The 17,354-nt window shown below is 36.4% G+C and overlaps 1 long non-coding RNA gene across 1 annotated transcript in view; it reads right to left on the reverse strand.

Annotated features, from left to right (window-relative positions):
- Positions 1-485: 485 nt before the first annotated feature.
- Positions 486-17,354, reverse strand: part of LOC123834307 (uncharacterized) — a 42,419-nt gene continuing 25,550 nt past the window's right edge. Inside the window, exons 7-9 of the long non-coding RNA XR_006788434.1 lie at positions 15,058-16,176; positions 12,402-12,515; positions 486-1,324 (exon numbers count right to left, since the gene is read on the reverse strand). This is a non-coding gene — a long non-coding RNA (uncharacterized LOC123834307). The remainder of the gene's footprint in view (positions 1,325-12,401; positions 12,516-15,057; positions 16,177-17,354) is intronic.

Below are 17,354 nucleotides of genomic sequence, written 5' to 3' on the forward strand. Positions count from 1 at the left end.
GAGGGAGAAAAACCATGAGAGACTTGTAACTATAGGAAACAAACTGAGGGTTGCTGGAGGGAAGGTGGGTGGGGGATGGGGTAACTGGGTGATGGGCATTAAGGAGGGCACATGATGTGATGAGCACTGGGTGTTATACGCAACTGATGAATTACTGAACTCTGCATCTGAAACTAATGATGTTCTATATGTTGGCTAATTGAATTTAAATTTTTTTTAAAAAGGCCTTTTACACCCATATTTTCAAAAGATTCTCCAAATTTAGAGAGTGATCAAAAAGGTTATTTGATTATATTTACAGCTATCAATTCAAAGAGGAAACAGTGGACCAAAATATCTCCTAGGCCATCCTACAAATGATTGGGAAAAGGCCAATGTTCAGGGGTAAATAGAAGACAAAGTTAAATTGAATACTCAGAAAAAAGGCTTTTGTTAACGTACATTACATTAATAAATAACATAAATTAGGATTTAAAAAAGAAATAATATCAGATTTTTTTAATCATAGGGTAAATGTTCAAGAAATTCCATTTTATTTGGAAATAGAAATATCCAAAGATACATTGTTCCCTTTCTCAAAAGAAAAATTGTTATCAACTGTTGGAACTTGATAGAAAATAGAAAAAGGAAAGCAAAAAAAACAAAAACAAAAACTCTCTCCTTTGATTCGAGCAAGTAGCAAGTCAAAATGCATCTAAAAGAAAAAAGAATCTTTTTTTGCTGTTTAAAATAAAAACTGAAAGTGAAGTAGGCAAGTGAAGACGTTTTTATGAGGAATAAATATGCATCTGATAGCTCAAAAAGGTGAAAATGAAAATGCAATCAGTTCTCTAATGAATTAATAGGTACAGCTGGGACTCTCATGTTACTTTATATGAAATAGCTAATGAGCAGAAGAGAAGTTGCCAAAAACAGGCAGTCAGCACATTCCAGAAACTCACTTGCTTTTTAAAAGGCATTATAAATAGCACATGGCTGTTTCTTCAAAATCAACATATTTTCCTTTTCCTTCTACATTTAGAAGAAATTGTTAGGGTCTTATTTTTTTTTTTTCTATCTAGAGAAATAATGGTAACACAGAAAGCTTAAAACTACACATTTTATCCATCATATTTGCACATGTTTCTACTTTTCTTAATTTGTATTGCTTTTAAAGAGCTCTTTTGTCCATCCCAGGAGAATGACACTTCTAAGACCCACTTCATTAACAAATGTGGGAGTCACACTCAGATGTTGGCAGGATCCGGTAAGTAATTTAAGATAGCAGAGTTCATTCTCTGGCATACAGGGAGTAGGTTCCCCATTGAAGAGTAACTCTTCTTGGCTTCAGTTGTTTGCAGACATGTGGGAATAAAAACATGATATTGCTTGATTATTGAGTTTTCAAAGTGTTATCCAACTGTTTACTTAGAACCTTCTGACTTTTAAATGTTGACCCCTAAGTCAAACAATTTCAAATATTAGGAAGCCTTAGTAAAATATGTGTTGTGGCAGATGACTTGAATTAGTTATAAGGCTAGTACTATAGTACTTCCTTAGTGGCAAATCCTGAGCTAATCCCTGGTTCCTTAGCTGAGTGACTCCTAAGTGAAAGACTCATGACCATAACTAGTCAAACACACTCTCTGCTATGAATTTGAAATATAATAAGACAGGGGCGCCTGGGTGGCTCAGTTGGTTAAGCAACTGCCTTCGGCTCAGGTCATGATCCTGGAGTCCCTGGATCAAGTCCCGCATCGGGCTCCCTGCTCGGCAGGGAGTCTGCTTCTCTCTCTGACCCTCCCCCCTCTCATGTGCTCTCTCTCTCTCATTCTGTCTCAAATAAATAAATAAAATCTTTAAAAAAAAAAAGAAATATAATAAGACATACTCTTTTGGGGGTGGGGGTGTGTAACAAATCATCTTATAAAGCAGCAACAAAAATATTAAGGTTCAATAACTCTAGGGGAGCACTGATTTCTAACACTCTTCAAACTTTTTAGGTGACTCCAGTAGTTCTTCTCATAAATATAGTTTCATTATTTTCCCCCTTGGACAGCCAGAGTTGAGTTTGTTGCTTGAATGGAAAACAAAACAAAACACAACAAATCAACAAGAAAACCTTAATTAAGATGAAAATCAATCTTTTTCTTTTCATCCAACTCCTTCCCTCTACTCAAATGGTTTTCAACTGGGTTTCTAGGGGTGTTTAGATGGAAGGATCAATATTTTTGGTTGTCAATGTAATTAGGGGAGGCAGGTGCCATTGATATTCAGTGTTTTAGGGGGTGGGGTTTGCAGAAATCCCAAGAATGATAAATATCCTGAAACAAGAGGCCCAGTTCTATACATAAAGATTTGTATCTTTCAAACACCAAAAGAAATACTGCTTCAATTTTTTCTAGAAGATTCCAAGAGGTGTGCCATGATGCGCCTAAACTCAATCATGTTATTTGAATCCAAGATGTCAACTTGAAGCTTTTCATTTGTCTTCACACACTTGCCCTTGTTTTCAAGTGTTTACAATATGCAAGAAGTTAATATTAAGTATCCTGGAATACTTTCCTTAGAAGGAAAAATAAAACATAGTCTCAAGAATCTTATACCCAGAGTTTATGCTGTCTCCCTATTGCCTGCCAGCTCATACAGAACGAAATCCTCTATATCACCTCTTTCTCTCTTATGTCATCACTTAAGAGAACCATGAAACTTTTCTCACTGTTCATTACCATTTCTGAAATCCCCACTAAAAGAAAATCGAAATTTCCCCCCAAATGGCCTCCACCTGCGATTTAGGTAGGTAGTTAATAATTTTTACTGCTAAAAGAGCATAAAAACCATCTCCATTAGAGAAAGTATTTAATACATGTACATATAGAAATTTATATATATGTATATATATTTATACACACACACACACACATTTTGGTTCAGAGCTTGTTGGAAGCCTTGAAGAGTGTGCAGAATTTGTGAGAAGTGTCTTATAGATGTTTAGTAGTTTGCATTGTGTGAACTCATTGATAAAGCTAAGTAAACCAAGAATCATTTGCTCTTCTTTCTTATTCAAATTAAGCTGCTTTCTTCAAATCTACCAATCCCATCTTCTGTAGCAGGCCTGGTGAACATGTTTATTGAACATCTGCCATATGCCTGAAAACACCTTTGAATTACAGGAGCTATTGGTCATCAATAGAACCATGATTAGCTCATTAGTCATCAATAGCGCTATGATAGTCACAAATGCACTGATGATGGAATATTTTTAGCATGGTTTTAAGAGGTGGGGAGAATATTTTAGGAGAGCAGACCTTGATGTTATCAAATATTTTGTAATTTTGGGGGGCACCTGGGTGCCTCAGTCGGTTAAGCATCTGCCTTCAGCTCAGGTCATGATCCCAGGGTCCTAGGATCTAGACCCGTGTTGGGCTCCCTGCTCAGCAGGGAGTCTGCTTCTTTTCCCTCTGCCTCTTCCTCTCCCCTCCCCCACTTATGCTCTCTCTCTAGCCCTCTCAAATAAATAGTCTTTAAAAAATATATATTTTTTAATATTTCTCTTCTTTATTACCATTGTACCGTGAATACTTGTTTATTTAGAAAATTGCAACTTTCCTAGATTTGTGAGCTGCACAGGGCAATCAGCTTATACCTCCATGTCTAGGCAGCTTGCTTAGCACATAGTAAGTACTTAATAAATGCTTATGAATGAACATATGGAAAATAATTCTAAATTATTATTTTAATCAACTTTCTTTATAATTCAATGACTTCCCAGGTTTTCATTTTTTTCTATTTTTTATTTAAATTCTATTTAGTTAACATACAGTGCAATATTGATTTCAGGAGTAAAATTCAAAGATTCATCACTTATATACAACACTCAGTGCCCATCATATCAAGTGCTCTCCTTAATACCCATCACCCATCTAGCCCATCCTCCACCTACCTGCATCACCTGTTGGTGTATTCTCTGTCTTTAAGAGTCTCTTAATGGTTTGTTTCCCTCTCTCTTTTTTATTTCCCCCTCCTGTATGTTCATCTGTTTTGTTTCTTAAATTCCACATATGAGTGAAATCATATGGCATTTGTCTTCTGATTGACTTATTTCACTTAGCATAATATTCTCTAGCTCCATCCACGTCATTGCAGATGGCAAGATTTCATTCTTTTGATGGCTGAGTAATATTTCATTGTATATATATACCACATCTTTATCCATTCAGCAGTCAATGAACGCTTGGGCTCTCTTCATAGTTTGGCTATTGTTGATAATGCCGCTATAAACATCAGGGTGCATGTACCCCTTCAAATCTGTATTTTTGTATCCTTTGGATAAATACCTAGTAGTGCAATTGCTGGATTGTAGGGTAATTCTATGTTTAACCTTTTGCAGAACCTCCATACTGTTTTCCAGAGTGGCTGCACCAGTTTGCAATCCCACCAACAATGCAAGAGGATTCCCCTTTCTCTGCATCCTTGCCGGCATCCGTTGCTTTTTTTTTTTTTTTAATCTTAGCTATTCTGAAAGATGTGAGGTGGTATCTCATTGTGATTTTGATTTGTATTTCTCTGATGATGCGTGATGTTGAGCATTTTTCATGTGTCTGTTAGCCATTTGGATGTCTTCTTTGGAAAAGTGTCTATTCATGTCTGCTGCCCGTCTTAACCAGATTATTTGCTTTTTGGATGTTAAGTTTGATAAGTTCTTTATAAATTTTGGATACTAACCCTTTAACAGATACATCATTTGCAAATATCTTCTCCCATTCTATTGGCATTTAGTTTTGTTGATTGTTTTATCTTGATGATGACTTCCCAAGATTTTCTGCTATACTTGGAGCACTGGGTAGATGACTATGTCTGGCAACTGTATCTTTCACAGAAAGAAAAGAACACAGGAGAGAAAGGAAGAGAAAGGAAGAGGGGAGGGGAGAGGAGGGGAGAGGAGAGGAGAGGAGAGGAGGGGAGAGGAGGGGAGAGGAGGGGAGAGGAGGGGAGAGGAGGGGAGAGGAGAGGAGAGGAGAGAGGGCAGAGAGAAACTTGACTTCCCATTCTTTAATTAGTTAATTTAATTAATTGAAGTAGTTCTGTAAGACTGTGCCTAGGGCACTCATGACATCTCATTCCTTAGCTTAGCAAAATTGACAGCCAGAACTAGACTGTGATGAATGCATGGAGGGAAATTCATTTCTTAAAGACAGGATGATTTGTTGCACTTGATGTAAAATTCTTTAAAAAATTCTAAAATTTCTAAGCGAAAACCTGAGGTAAGCCCAGAATTATGGGAACACAGTTTACAGGAGATCCCTACACTTTTAACCAGAATCCAAAACATGATGTGCCCACTTGGGATATGGGTTACCATTTGTTACCAAAGATTATCTGTAGTACAAGGCACTGCTAAGGAGTGGGAAGCAGCAGGTAGTTTGGAGACAGATAAAATTAGACTGCTTCCTGACTTTGTCACTTACAATGTACAGAAAATCTTCTTAATGTTGCAGAGCTTAGTTTACACATTTTTAAATATACTAATGATTATAACATCTATCTCAAGTGATTTCTATACTGAAAGACTGAAAAGTGCTTTGCCAGGTGGCTGACACACAACAGGTGTTCAAATACATTAATTCTCTTCCCCCATTGAAGTCAGGACAGAATCTGCGTATCCACTTGCTGTACGTTTTTTTAATTCAACAAAACTCTTGAGGACCACTCTGACAGGTATTATGGGAGATAAAGGGATGAAACAGATAACGGCTGTGGCCTTCAAGAACCTTAACAATTTGGGATGAGAACCAATTGCAGCATCTATAACTTAGAGAGAAGGTGAGCCATAATGAGTTCAATGCTAAGGTGCAGGAGGCTGATGGAGAGCGAGATTAATCTACGCTAGTTGAGTCTCCAAAGGTTTCTCTGAGAATATGTAGGGCATATGTAGCCTAAAGCTTTGCATCTTATATTAAGGTTTCCCTGGCAAGTGCAATCACTAGGGAAATTTCCCCTTTTTACTTTATTGTTTCATGTGTGGTAGACTTAACTCACTTATTGGACCAAAAAAAAAAAAAAAAAATCCTGAAGTTAGTGACTTCATCACAGTGGCAAGGCTAGTGTTGATTTCCACCATGGTGTCATAAGTGGGGAGAAGAACAAGCAAATAGGTTTGGAATAAAAGACCAGATATATGTAATCTTGTTCATCGTTAGGATATTTTTAATCTATATCATGTGCTCATCTCACCAATTCCAACAGTTGGTAGGACGAGTGAACAGGGTAGTGTCTATAGGACAGCATCATGTCAACTGTCAAACACCATAAAAATGAAAGTTATTTTTATTATGAGTAGAGCTCTACTAGTAACTGTTGATGGATTAAAACTTGTAATTACACTGCTTAGAAAAGGATTTTCCATTCTCTGAATCACTGAGATGTTTCATTGAGGGCATCTGAATGAATTTTTAACTCCCTGTTTAAAATCAGTCAACCATACAACTCATATATCCAAACAATTCCTAGAGTTTATTGGACATAATAATATTCTCATATTAGTGTTGATAATATCTCAACTTTTGCTGTAGTAAAATGATGCAAAGCTTCGGTAGAATAATAATGGCAATCATATCTTAAACTCTGTAGGAAACTAAGTTGAAAATTTTGAGAATACAGGTTTTCACACTATCACAGTTAACTGTTTCAGATTTTAGGACAATGGTCTTGCAAATAAACAAAATTACAATTTTTTTCCTATCATCCCCTTATTTCCCTTAAGAAGTACTGTACCTGCTAGTTCCTTTGGTTAGAAAACTTAGAATGTCTACATTTAAAAAATAATCTAATTTACTAATTGAATTTTCTTTGATTTCACATTTTTACTTTACTTAGAAAGACAAAGTCTACTTGAAAAAGTGTACTTGGAATCTAGGTTTATCACTACTAGACACTATTCTCTGGGAAATTTATACAATTACTCTGATTTCAGCTGCTTTATCTTAAAAATGAAGCTTAGCCATTTTTGTAGGAAATTTTCAAGGGTAAATGACACTGTATATTTTAAACTATATTTTAAGTGTTCATTCAAAGGTATTATTTATATTTGGGACACCAAATTTTCAAGCTCCTTAAAAACCTGTGTTCACATACAATTTCATATTAATACTGGTAGAGAAAAATTACTTATGCCTGTATTTCAATTTGCAAATTATGAAATATTTCTTCATTAAAACAAGACCTACCACAAAAGCCATATTTATAAACAGTAAAATTAGGTTTCCAAGTATATTTTTGAATTCCCAACTCTGTGCCAAAATGAGCCTCTGCTAACTCATGACTATTAATTTAAAAATAATTCATATTTGCACTATTTCAGACTACTTTCACACGTATGTTCAACTTCTAAAATCTCAGAGGAAGTACCAAGGCTAAATAAGCTAAATGGATGGCTAAATAAGAAAGAAGTAAAAGCCTCCTTTAGGAATGCAGAGACCCTGGCTATCTTCTCAATTCTATCCTCCGCTCCGACTCAGTCAACTGGAAACTTCAAGGTGACAGCCACCCACCCTCTCCCAGAAAGCTCCTTTACTCTATAAAACGTGAGCTGGGTGAACTAGATGATCTCTACATTTTGACAGAGCTCAAAAACTTATTTCTTTAATTAACCAAGAAGGAACGACAATAAGGAAATGAGCCTTTATATATAAAATATAATTCAGTAGTAACAATTCCCAAACATTCAAAATAAATTAATATAAAAATAATCAGTGAATTTTTGGAGCCCAATATTACACAGATAATTTTAAAAATCTGAATCAATAATATTCACTTGAAAATACTATCAATCATTTTAATTTAAAATAATTTTAATTTAAAATAAATCAATCTTCCTTTTTTTTTGGAACCCTTCCACAGGATATGAAGTAAAGGATTGGAATTCACTTAATCTGTGCCTAGCCAAAATTTTTACATCTTTCAAAGCTGCTTCACTTCTATATAACCAATGGTTTCCCACGTAAAATTCTACTATGTAGATCATCATTTAACAATTCATAGCATACTTCCTTGTATTTATCTCTAACAGCCTTCTTTAAATATTGTGATGATAAGAGAAACCACTGAGATGAAAAAGTTGAAGCTGAAATTACGTACATTGCTCATAATCAAAGAAAAATATGAGAATTTATTAGTAGAGAGTGACAAGTGTTAACTCTTGTAAGGATGGCTTTAAAATGTAAATATATGAAGCTGCGTCTGTGATTCCTTTCTTTCATGTCATTAAATACAGGATGTAGAAAATAACACTGTATAGACGCTAGAGAAAAATCATGTCACAGAGTCTGTGCCCTTGAAAAGTTTTTCTCACATGCTATAAATTTTGTTTTTGGCATTGTCTAAGTGCAATAAGCTTTGTTTGTTAAATGAGTTTATTTCCTGTTATTTCTGCACCTATTTAAATTATACAAATAAAAAATCAAAACAGTCTAAATATTTTTTTAAAAGCAAGAAAACAGGGGTCCCTGTGTGGCTCAGTCAGTTAAGCGTCTGACTCTTGATTTCAGCTCAGGTCATGATCTCAGGGTCCTGGGATCAAGCCCCCCCTCCCCCCCCCCATCAGACTCAGCAGGGAGTCCACTTGAGGATTTCCTTTGTCCCTCTCCCCATCCCCTGCTCTCGCTCTCCCTCTCTCAAAAAAAGAAATCTTTAAAAGAAAAAATAAGAAAACAATATCCACAAAAAAGGAAACCACATCTTATATCCTAATAACAGAAAAGATATGTCATGAAGTAAACTCCTATTACTTAATATTCTATTAATCTGTACTTATAAAATAATTTCTGTAACCAACAACATTGATCCCAAGTTATTGTGAGATCTTCAAAGATTTTTAAATAAAATCAGACCAGTAGGTTTTATTTGGGTTATTTTGTATGTTTGTGAATTAAGTATTTATTAAGGTCCTACTCTGTGCTCAGGAATTCTATCCACACGCCGCTGTCCACAGATCCCTACTCTCCAGATCCACATTACTGTACCAGCCTCCCTGCCTCCTTGCCTACTGATCTTCGTTAGAACACAGCGATCTTCACAAAATCCAAAACTGATCATTCAGATTTCCTGATAGCAAGATAAAATAAAATATTCTCAACATTTCATGCAAACCCTTTTCCCCAGACTACTTAACTAACTTCATTTCTTCACATGCACACCCGAAGCTCCAGTATTAGCTACATGTTATTTCCTTAGCTAGCTACATACACTAGCTATGTATTATTTCCTTAAGACAAAATTCATTCTCACCCTTTGGCCTCTATACCTATACTTTGTAGTAAGGAAGTAACTATGATTTTCTCTATTATTAAGATGTGTTGCGTTTTGGCTTTTGTTTTAATCATGAAGTCTGTTGGATTCTGCCTCATGTCTTTTCTGCATCAGTGAAGGTGATCCTGTATTTTCCTCCTTAGGCTCTATCAACACAGTAGATTATACTTTTAGGTTTCCTAATATTGAAACCACACTTGTATCCTTGGAGTAAATTCCTCCTGGTCCCAAGGTTTTCTATTTTAAATGAACTGTTTGCTTGTGTTTTTACACAAGATTTCTGCATTAATATTTATAATTTAGATCAGCCTGTAGCTTTTCTGTTCAGTGTAATTTTAGCTGGGATTAAGGATCCAAGTTACTCTAGTTTCATAATATCAAATTTAGATATTTTCCTTCTTAGTTCTTTACTCTGGGACAATTTACATTGCATTATAATTATTTGTTCTTTGCTAGATTTGCTTCATGAATTCGTTTGGACCTGGAACGTTTTTTTTTCCTGAGCCTGGAACTTTTTATGGGGGAACTCTGTAACTACTTCCTCTCTATTATGCATTAACTTCTCTCTTTATTTCTCCCACAAAAGTAGTTGATTTCTTTCTGGGATTTGAATTTTAAATTTTCTTAACTGTTATTTTGTCTATTTTGTTGATTTTCTTCAAACAACTAGTTTATGGATTTATTACCTCCATTGTTTTTTCTATTTTCCAATTTGTTAAATGATGGAAATTTGCTAGGATAGTAGAACTTAAATGTTCTAAAAAATGTGAGGTGACAGATATGTTAATTAGCTCTCCAGACGGGGAGGTGGGGAGGAGTTTTTCACAATAATTAGGTATACACTAAATACTTTACAGTTTTGTCATTTATCTCATTGAAGCTGAAAGAAATTGTTTTACTTTTATCAATTCCTTTAATCTGATTTATTTTTTATTTACTTCAGTACTCATTTCCTGACCCTTTGACCTGAGTGTGTCATTCAATAATTTTCATGCTTAAAATTTTATTAATATAAGTATCTGTTGCTATACCTTTTCTTGAGAAAGTGTTTTAACTGTGTTTCATGGATTTGGGGGGGGTGTCATTCCACTGTTTATTTTTATTTAAATCCTTAGTTTTGTACTTTGTATCCTCTTCAACCCAAGCTTGATTATATATTGTTGTTGTTCTTTTTAAGACTTTATGTGTGTGTTGGGTGTGTGTGTGCTTGCACATGTGATTTCTATAGTAGATTATTATAAATGTTCCATATGTCATTTAAAAAAGTGTATTTACACTATCGGGGTTCAAATTATATGTAACTATATATATATAATATATAAATACATATTATAATATTATATACTATGTATATTCTTCCTACATCCTATGCTACCACCATGATTCATGCCACATTAGTCACCACCTGGATTTCTGTAATTATATCTTAAGAGTTCTCCCTCCTCTTCCTTTACCTACCTGTCATATTTTCTTAACACATCAGCAGAATGCTCCCTTTAAGATACCAGTGAAATGGGACCCTCCTTCCTCTCAGAGTAAAAGTCTGCTTTGTAAGGGTGTCTCTGACCTCCCTCTTAGCAAGCTGCCTCCATCCACTGGTGACCTGGATGTTCACTGAAAACTACTATTGTATTCCTAATTTAGGGCTAATTCCCTTGCCTAAAATATTCTGCACCCAGGTACTCACGTGGTTAAAGTCCTCTGCTCCTTCAAATTTTTGTTCGAATATGACTTTCTCAATGAGGCATACTCAAATCACCAGATTCGAGTGCCATGTTCACCCTCCTGTGCCCACTGCACTCACATCCCACCTGCGTTCTTCCACCTTCCCTTTCTCAATCTTCTCACTGAATAACACACCCAACTGTTTACATATTTATTACAAAATTATTATTTATTATAATATTTATTAGATATAATATTGCATACTATCAATTATAATTATACTATCACTTATGTATTATAATTATTGTTCTTTGCTTGTTGATTCTATTCACTCCAAGCTGCTAAAATTCAAGCTCTTTAAGAGTGGGGGTTTGTGTTTGGCTCACTGATATATCATGATCTACAGGATCATGCTGGGCACATAATTGACACTTAGGAAAACTTTGCTGAATAAACAAAATGCAATGAATTTCATAGGCAAGTACATTGTTAAATAAATATCCATTTAAAAGTAAATCAGTGCTATCTGTTATCATATATGAATATAAAGATATCAATTCACCTTCTTGAATGAAAAGGAAATGTAGTGTTTCCTTTGAATCTCCTACTTGATAAAACAGGATTTTCTTCCTCTACCTTCTTCATTGAAGAACAGATTATTGGAATATAATCCGTGTCCAATTTACCTCTACCAAGTGAACTTAAGCCTCTAGTAGGCATAAAGTAAGGTTGTAAGTGATAATCCTTACATAGGCAAAGGATTTTTGCAGGTTTGAAAATTTTTCTTAAATTTGAAAATTTTCTGATCTGTTTCAGGTATTTGTCAATTGCTACTATTTGGCATGCGATAGAATATTTCATATTTTTAGAGAAAAAAATTTGTAAACAACTTGTGAGCACTGAGTGAAAGTTTTCTAATAATAGAAAAACATACACAAGGGAGTCCGACTTTCAAGACAACTGGCTCTCAAAGAGGTAAAGCAGTTTTTATAGCTCAAACTATTGTATAGTCAACAACTTCAGTCAATTTAAATGTAAGATGCTTTTGTCTTAAAAGGCCAATCTCAAAATTCAGGGCTTTGGGAATGCTCTAATTTTTCTGGACTTCAAGAAGTTCTTATAGTGATTGTTTATATCAGATTTTGAGGAATGTAAGCTCTTTTTGGCCTACTTTTTATTCTCCTCCCATCAAAATGTGTGATAAGGCTAAGGGCAAGAGAGTAGATTTACAATCCCAGCACTTTGTGGCCATCCACGAAAGCATGGAATTGATAAAATAATGATTTTTCTTATTCAGAAACATCAGTTTGATAACCTTTTCTATTTTGCCTATATTATTCATAGAGGGAAAACTGATGGTGTTAATATATAATGCTATCCTGTGGTAGGGTTTAAAACTAGAAAATACTAAATAAGGAGGCTTTTTAAAGCACTTCAAGTTATTTACTCACCATATTTCTCATGGAAAACATAACTTCATTTCCTTTTCTTGTCATTCACTCCAAGCCTGGAAACCAGAATTACCCGCAAGGCTGGATTTTGTAAGCCCCAGAGTAGCAAAAGACCTGTTGAAGAGGAAGAGTTTGGAAACATCATCTCTGTGTACAAAACACAGCCTTTATTTTTTAATTTTGGAATGTTGCATCTAAACAAATGGCATTCTCCTTGAATTATTATTACATCTCTGGCATGGCCATGATTGAAAATTTGGTTTCTGTTTACATTATCCTACTAATCTTTTGGCATAAAATTATAGAACTCAAAAATCACTTAGATCAATTGTTTTTCAAACAAGAATTATCATGTCATATTTTCAAAAGAATCACCTTCTTTAGTTATTCTTTTTTACTTATTTATAATACATCCATGATTTCCCATAAGGGTTTGTTTTTTTTTTTCATGAATTCTGAGAGATCAATTAGAAGCCACCCCTCAAAAGTTGTATCATTCCAATTTTCTCAAATAAGTCCTCTTAAATTGATAGCTAGATTAAAAAGAAAGATTTTCTGACAGTCCCACCAGAACAAAGAACATTAAACAATATCACTAACATTTCAAAGCAAATCAATACAGGTAAACTTTCCTTCGGTTCCATCCAGACCTACATAACTGATTCTTGTTCTTCTGATCTTGAGTCAGCCGCTCACCTCCTGAAATCATCTACTTCAGCAACAAACCTGGAAATCCTGACTCAGTCCCCATATGTGAGGTGTCTGCTCCAGAGGCACTGCCATCTGGTGCTGGGAGCCTGAGCCTCTGGCCCGATTTCCTATTCCCTGTATCACCTGTCCAGAGCGCTTGCTACAACCTTTTTTGCCAACATTCTGAGAAACTGGTCTTATTTGTTGTTTCTCCCAGGAGATTAAGCTTGTGCTTTGCAACTTGTAGCAGGAGCTTTTAAGCAATAACAAGAGAATAATGCTGACAACGTACTGAGAGATACTACACGATCAGAATGGAGGAAGATAAAATTCCCTAGTGGGGCATGAAATACAACTATATCACATGGACTCAGTTAATGGTTACTCTGAGGGTCAAGAAGACATCATGACCAGTGAGGGCATTTGCAAATCTCCTGGACTTTCCAACCTATCCTATGAAACGTGTTAAGATTTTCAACATTGACAATTACATTTTACTCCTAGAAACAGAATTTCCTTAAAAATCAGTTTGTTAACAAATAACTGTGCTAGAGTTTCCACATGATTTGTGATTAGAATATATTTATATCAATTGCAAACATAATATATATGACATGTTTGTATTAAAATTATGGTCTTGATAAAAATATTTTTCATTGCCTTATTGGGCTATTTAAAAATATAGAGTGGCTCAATCAGTTAAGTGTCTGACTTGGGCTCAGCTCATGATCTCAGGGTCCTGGGATCGACCCCAGCTTTGGGTTCCCCATTCAATCTGCTTCTCCCTCTCCCTCTGCCCCTCCCCTTACTCGTGCTCTCTGTCTCTCTCTCAAATACATAAATAAAATCTTTTTAAAAAATAAAATAAAATAGAAGATATAAATGTTTTTCTGACCTACTTATTTTACTATTCCTTACATTACATGTTAATGCCTCGCATTACAAATCACTAGAGTGAGCCTTTGGTGCTCCCCACAGCTACTTTTAATTTGGGGCCTGATTTTAGAAGACAATACCAAAAAATAATTATCAGAGAAGACTTATTATTACATCAGTAAATGAGTATAAGCCATAGGTACCTCAGGACAAGAAACAGTTGCCACCTCGTTTATACAGTTAATCTGTTAGACAATACTCTTTAAATGAAGAAAACCAACCATTACGAATTTTATTTTTCGTAGAAGTCAGAACTTTTGTTAAAAGCCATTCAAGAGCATGATAAAATTAACATCAAAGGCACCATAAGTTAACAGGTTCTCAGGAAATGAGAGTTTTCTGCTGAGAACATCTGTTTTCTGGGCAGGACACACTGATATTTGCTGTGGTGTTTCAGAACAATTTTCTTCCAAGTTAGTGTTTGATTCCTCTCCCTTATTTATAAGTTACTTTGATTAATAAAGACAATATACATATGCACGTTCTTAAAATACATAAATACGCATGTAATAAGATACAGCATTAGCGGGCGCGCCTGGGTGGCTCAATCACCTAAGCGTCTGCCTTCAGCTTGGGTCATGATCTCAGTCCTAGGATCCAGCGCCCACAGGGTTACTGCTCAGCAGGGAGCCTGCTTCTCCCTCTCCTTCTGCCCCTCCCCCCATTTGTGCTCTCGGATCTCTCTCTCTCAAATAAATAAATAGAATCTTAAAAAAAAAAAAAAACCATGCCATTAGCTTTAGTATAGTAATTTTAAGCGTATTATGAGTATCTCATATACCACAATGAATTCACCATCTTATTCACAATTTACTGTTTTTATATAGACAAGAAAAAATAAGCAAAACACTGCTTCGGGACTAATTACTCTGGTTTCCTCTATCGATTTCAACCTCCCTTAGAAAGTACCAAATAAGTAAAGTTTAACAGTTTAAAACAATCCACAACGTTGGAAACTACATTATCTTTTGTTATCTCGGAGGAACACAGTCGCCGTTGATGAAAGGACTGTCCGAGAGGGAACACTTACCAGTTGCACCTGGCGACTGAATTCCTCGCAAGGCCGCTGCCCAGATGGAGACGCAAGGCCAAGCCTCTTACTCGGCAGGTGGAGGAAAAGAGGAGCAGACGGAGAAGGAGGGCTGCACGGCGGCGGCGGTCATCGAGGGGCCGTGACCACCGGCTGACCCACGCGCTGGGTCCGGACAGTCGGGGGCTCCTCGCCCGCTCCGGGCCTCGGAAGGTCCCCCTGCGCGCTGCTCCCACCGCGGGCGCCCTCTTCAAGGATGCAGCCTGGAGAGAGCAGCGCGCGGTTGGGACCTCTCTCAAAACTCTCTCCTGAGCCTTCCGGGAGAAATCCTCCGTGGGCCGGGGGAGGAGAGACCAGAGCAAAGAGGCGGGCCACTCCAAGGTGGGAGCGGGCAGTGTTCACAAGCAAAGGAAACGTACAAATGAGCTTGCCTTGGGGGCGTGGAGCAGCGAGACCACCAGACCCACACACCTGCCCGCCCACTCTTAAAAGTTTAAGGGTTTCCCGGGTGCCACGCGTCTACCGAGCAGGTGTTCTCCACACCACATCACCACCCTCAAGGCTGCGTTCTCCGAGCAGTGTGAGAGCAGGAAAGGCGAGCAGAACCCACGTCGCAGAGATGCGGGTGGGGAGAGGAGCCTCCAGCTTGCTCTGTGGTCACGTCTGCTCCCCGACATGCTGCATGAGACTGAACTCTGGTCAAGCTTCTGTATAAATTTTTAAGATTCTGGCTGGTGGCTGCAGAGATCGACTTGTCTTACCGCGAACGCACGCAAGCCGCGTAAGTAAATTCCCTTGCCTGTTCGACCTGCCACCTACTAGTCCGGAGTGGCCTCCCTCTGTCTTCCCTGTCTCCCTGACCTCTGTGTACTGGGCGGCTTCAGATTTCTCCTGGGAACTCCCAAGACTGTGAGCCAACAAAAGAGGGAAGGGAAGGCAATTAATAAACTGCTCGATCAAGCCAGGTATCACTCTGGATCAATGGAGCTTAAATTCTGCGTACTAATTCCTGCTGTCAGTGGAGAGCAGGTACCTCTGTGTTATTACACCCAAAGAGTATTTAGTCATATCTAGTAAGTGAATTCCATGTGGCTGATCTTGGTGGGACCTCCAAGTTTCCTGTAAGAAGAAGAAGAAAAAAAAAAGAATTTAATAACAATATGTTAAATTTCTACTTGCAATAACAAGGGATAAGAGTGAGTCCAATTTAAAGAACAACTAGCTTCCAGAATAGAAAAGGAAGGCATTATCTATAATACAAATTGTTGTATGGCAATTGAAATTTTTGACTGGATAATGCTGCTGTCATTAAAAACCAAACGGTTTTATCGTGGTATATTTCAAAATGCACAGCTTTTAGGATGCTCCCGTTACTCAGACTTCCAGAAAACTCTCTTGTTACTTGTGACTTACTATATCAGAATGCAAAGCTTTTAGAAATGTGTCTTCTGAGTTACAAGATATGCTAATAGTGTCCAAATGGCTAAGGCAAAGGAAAATATATTAATTTTGTTTTATTATTTTCTTAATGATGACAATATTTTCAAATAAGAAAATATAATAATTGACATGTAATAAAAATACATGCTCTAATCCTCTGTCACAACCTATTTTTTTAATTTAAATATATGAGAGATCAACATTTGGGTCAATATTTAATGCTGAAGTGGCAATATCCATGAAATAACTTATTTGGGTGATTACAGGATGAAGAAATAACATTTTATAAAAGATCTACTTTGCTTGTTACTAAATTAGGTCGTGCATGAACACTGAGAAATATTGGTAAATAACTGTTCTTTTGTCCACTAGATAATAAATATATTTTGCAATTACAGTAGTAAACTGGATTTAAGACAAATTAAAATGCTAACAAAACAGAAAAATAAAGCAAAACTGTACTCAGGAAAAATCTAGAAAACATGCATCCTAAGCCACAAAAGAATATTTAAATTCTGGGTTTCATACACAGTGATTCCCAAGGTTCCATATTATTTGCCAAGTCCTCAGATGGTCTCAACAATTTTACTACACATAGATTTCCTAACTGTAAGCAGTAAAAAAGAGATTAACTCTGATGTCAGGCCTGCTCTTGTTTTGGTAAATTAATTTTTACTGGAACGCATCCATACCCATTCACTAATGTTTGCTTACGACTTCTTTTGTGCTAAAATGGCAAGTTTGAGTAGTTGTGATAAAGACTGGATGCCCAAAAACCTAAAATATTTCCCATCTGGCCCATTACAGAAAAAGCTTTCTGATTCCTGTTCTATATTAATGATAACAATTTTAAAGCT

This window comes from Mirounga angustirostris, unplaced genomic scaffold (assembly GCF_029215605.1).
Source record: "Mirounga angustirostris isolate CCGP_5_RB_7025 unplaced genomic scaffold, mMirAng1.0.hap1 SCAF_7, whole genome shotgun sequence".
In the NCBI taxonomy this organism is placed as follows: Eukaryota; Metazoa; Chordata; class Mammalia; order Carnivora; family Phocidae; genus Mirounga; species Mirounga angustirostris.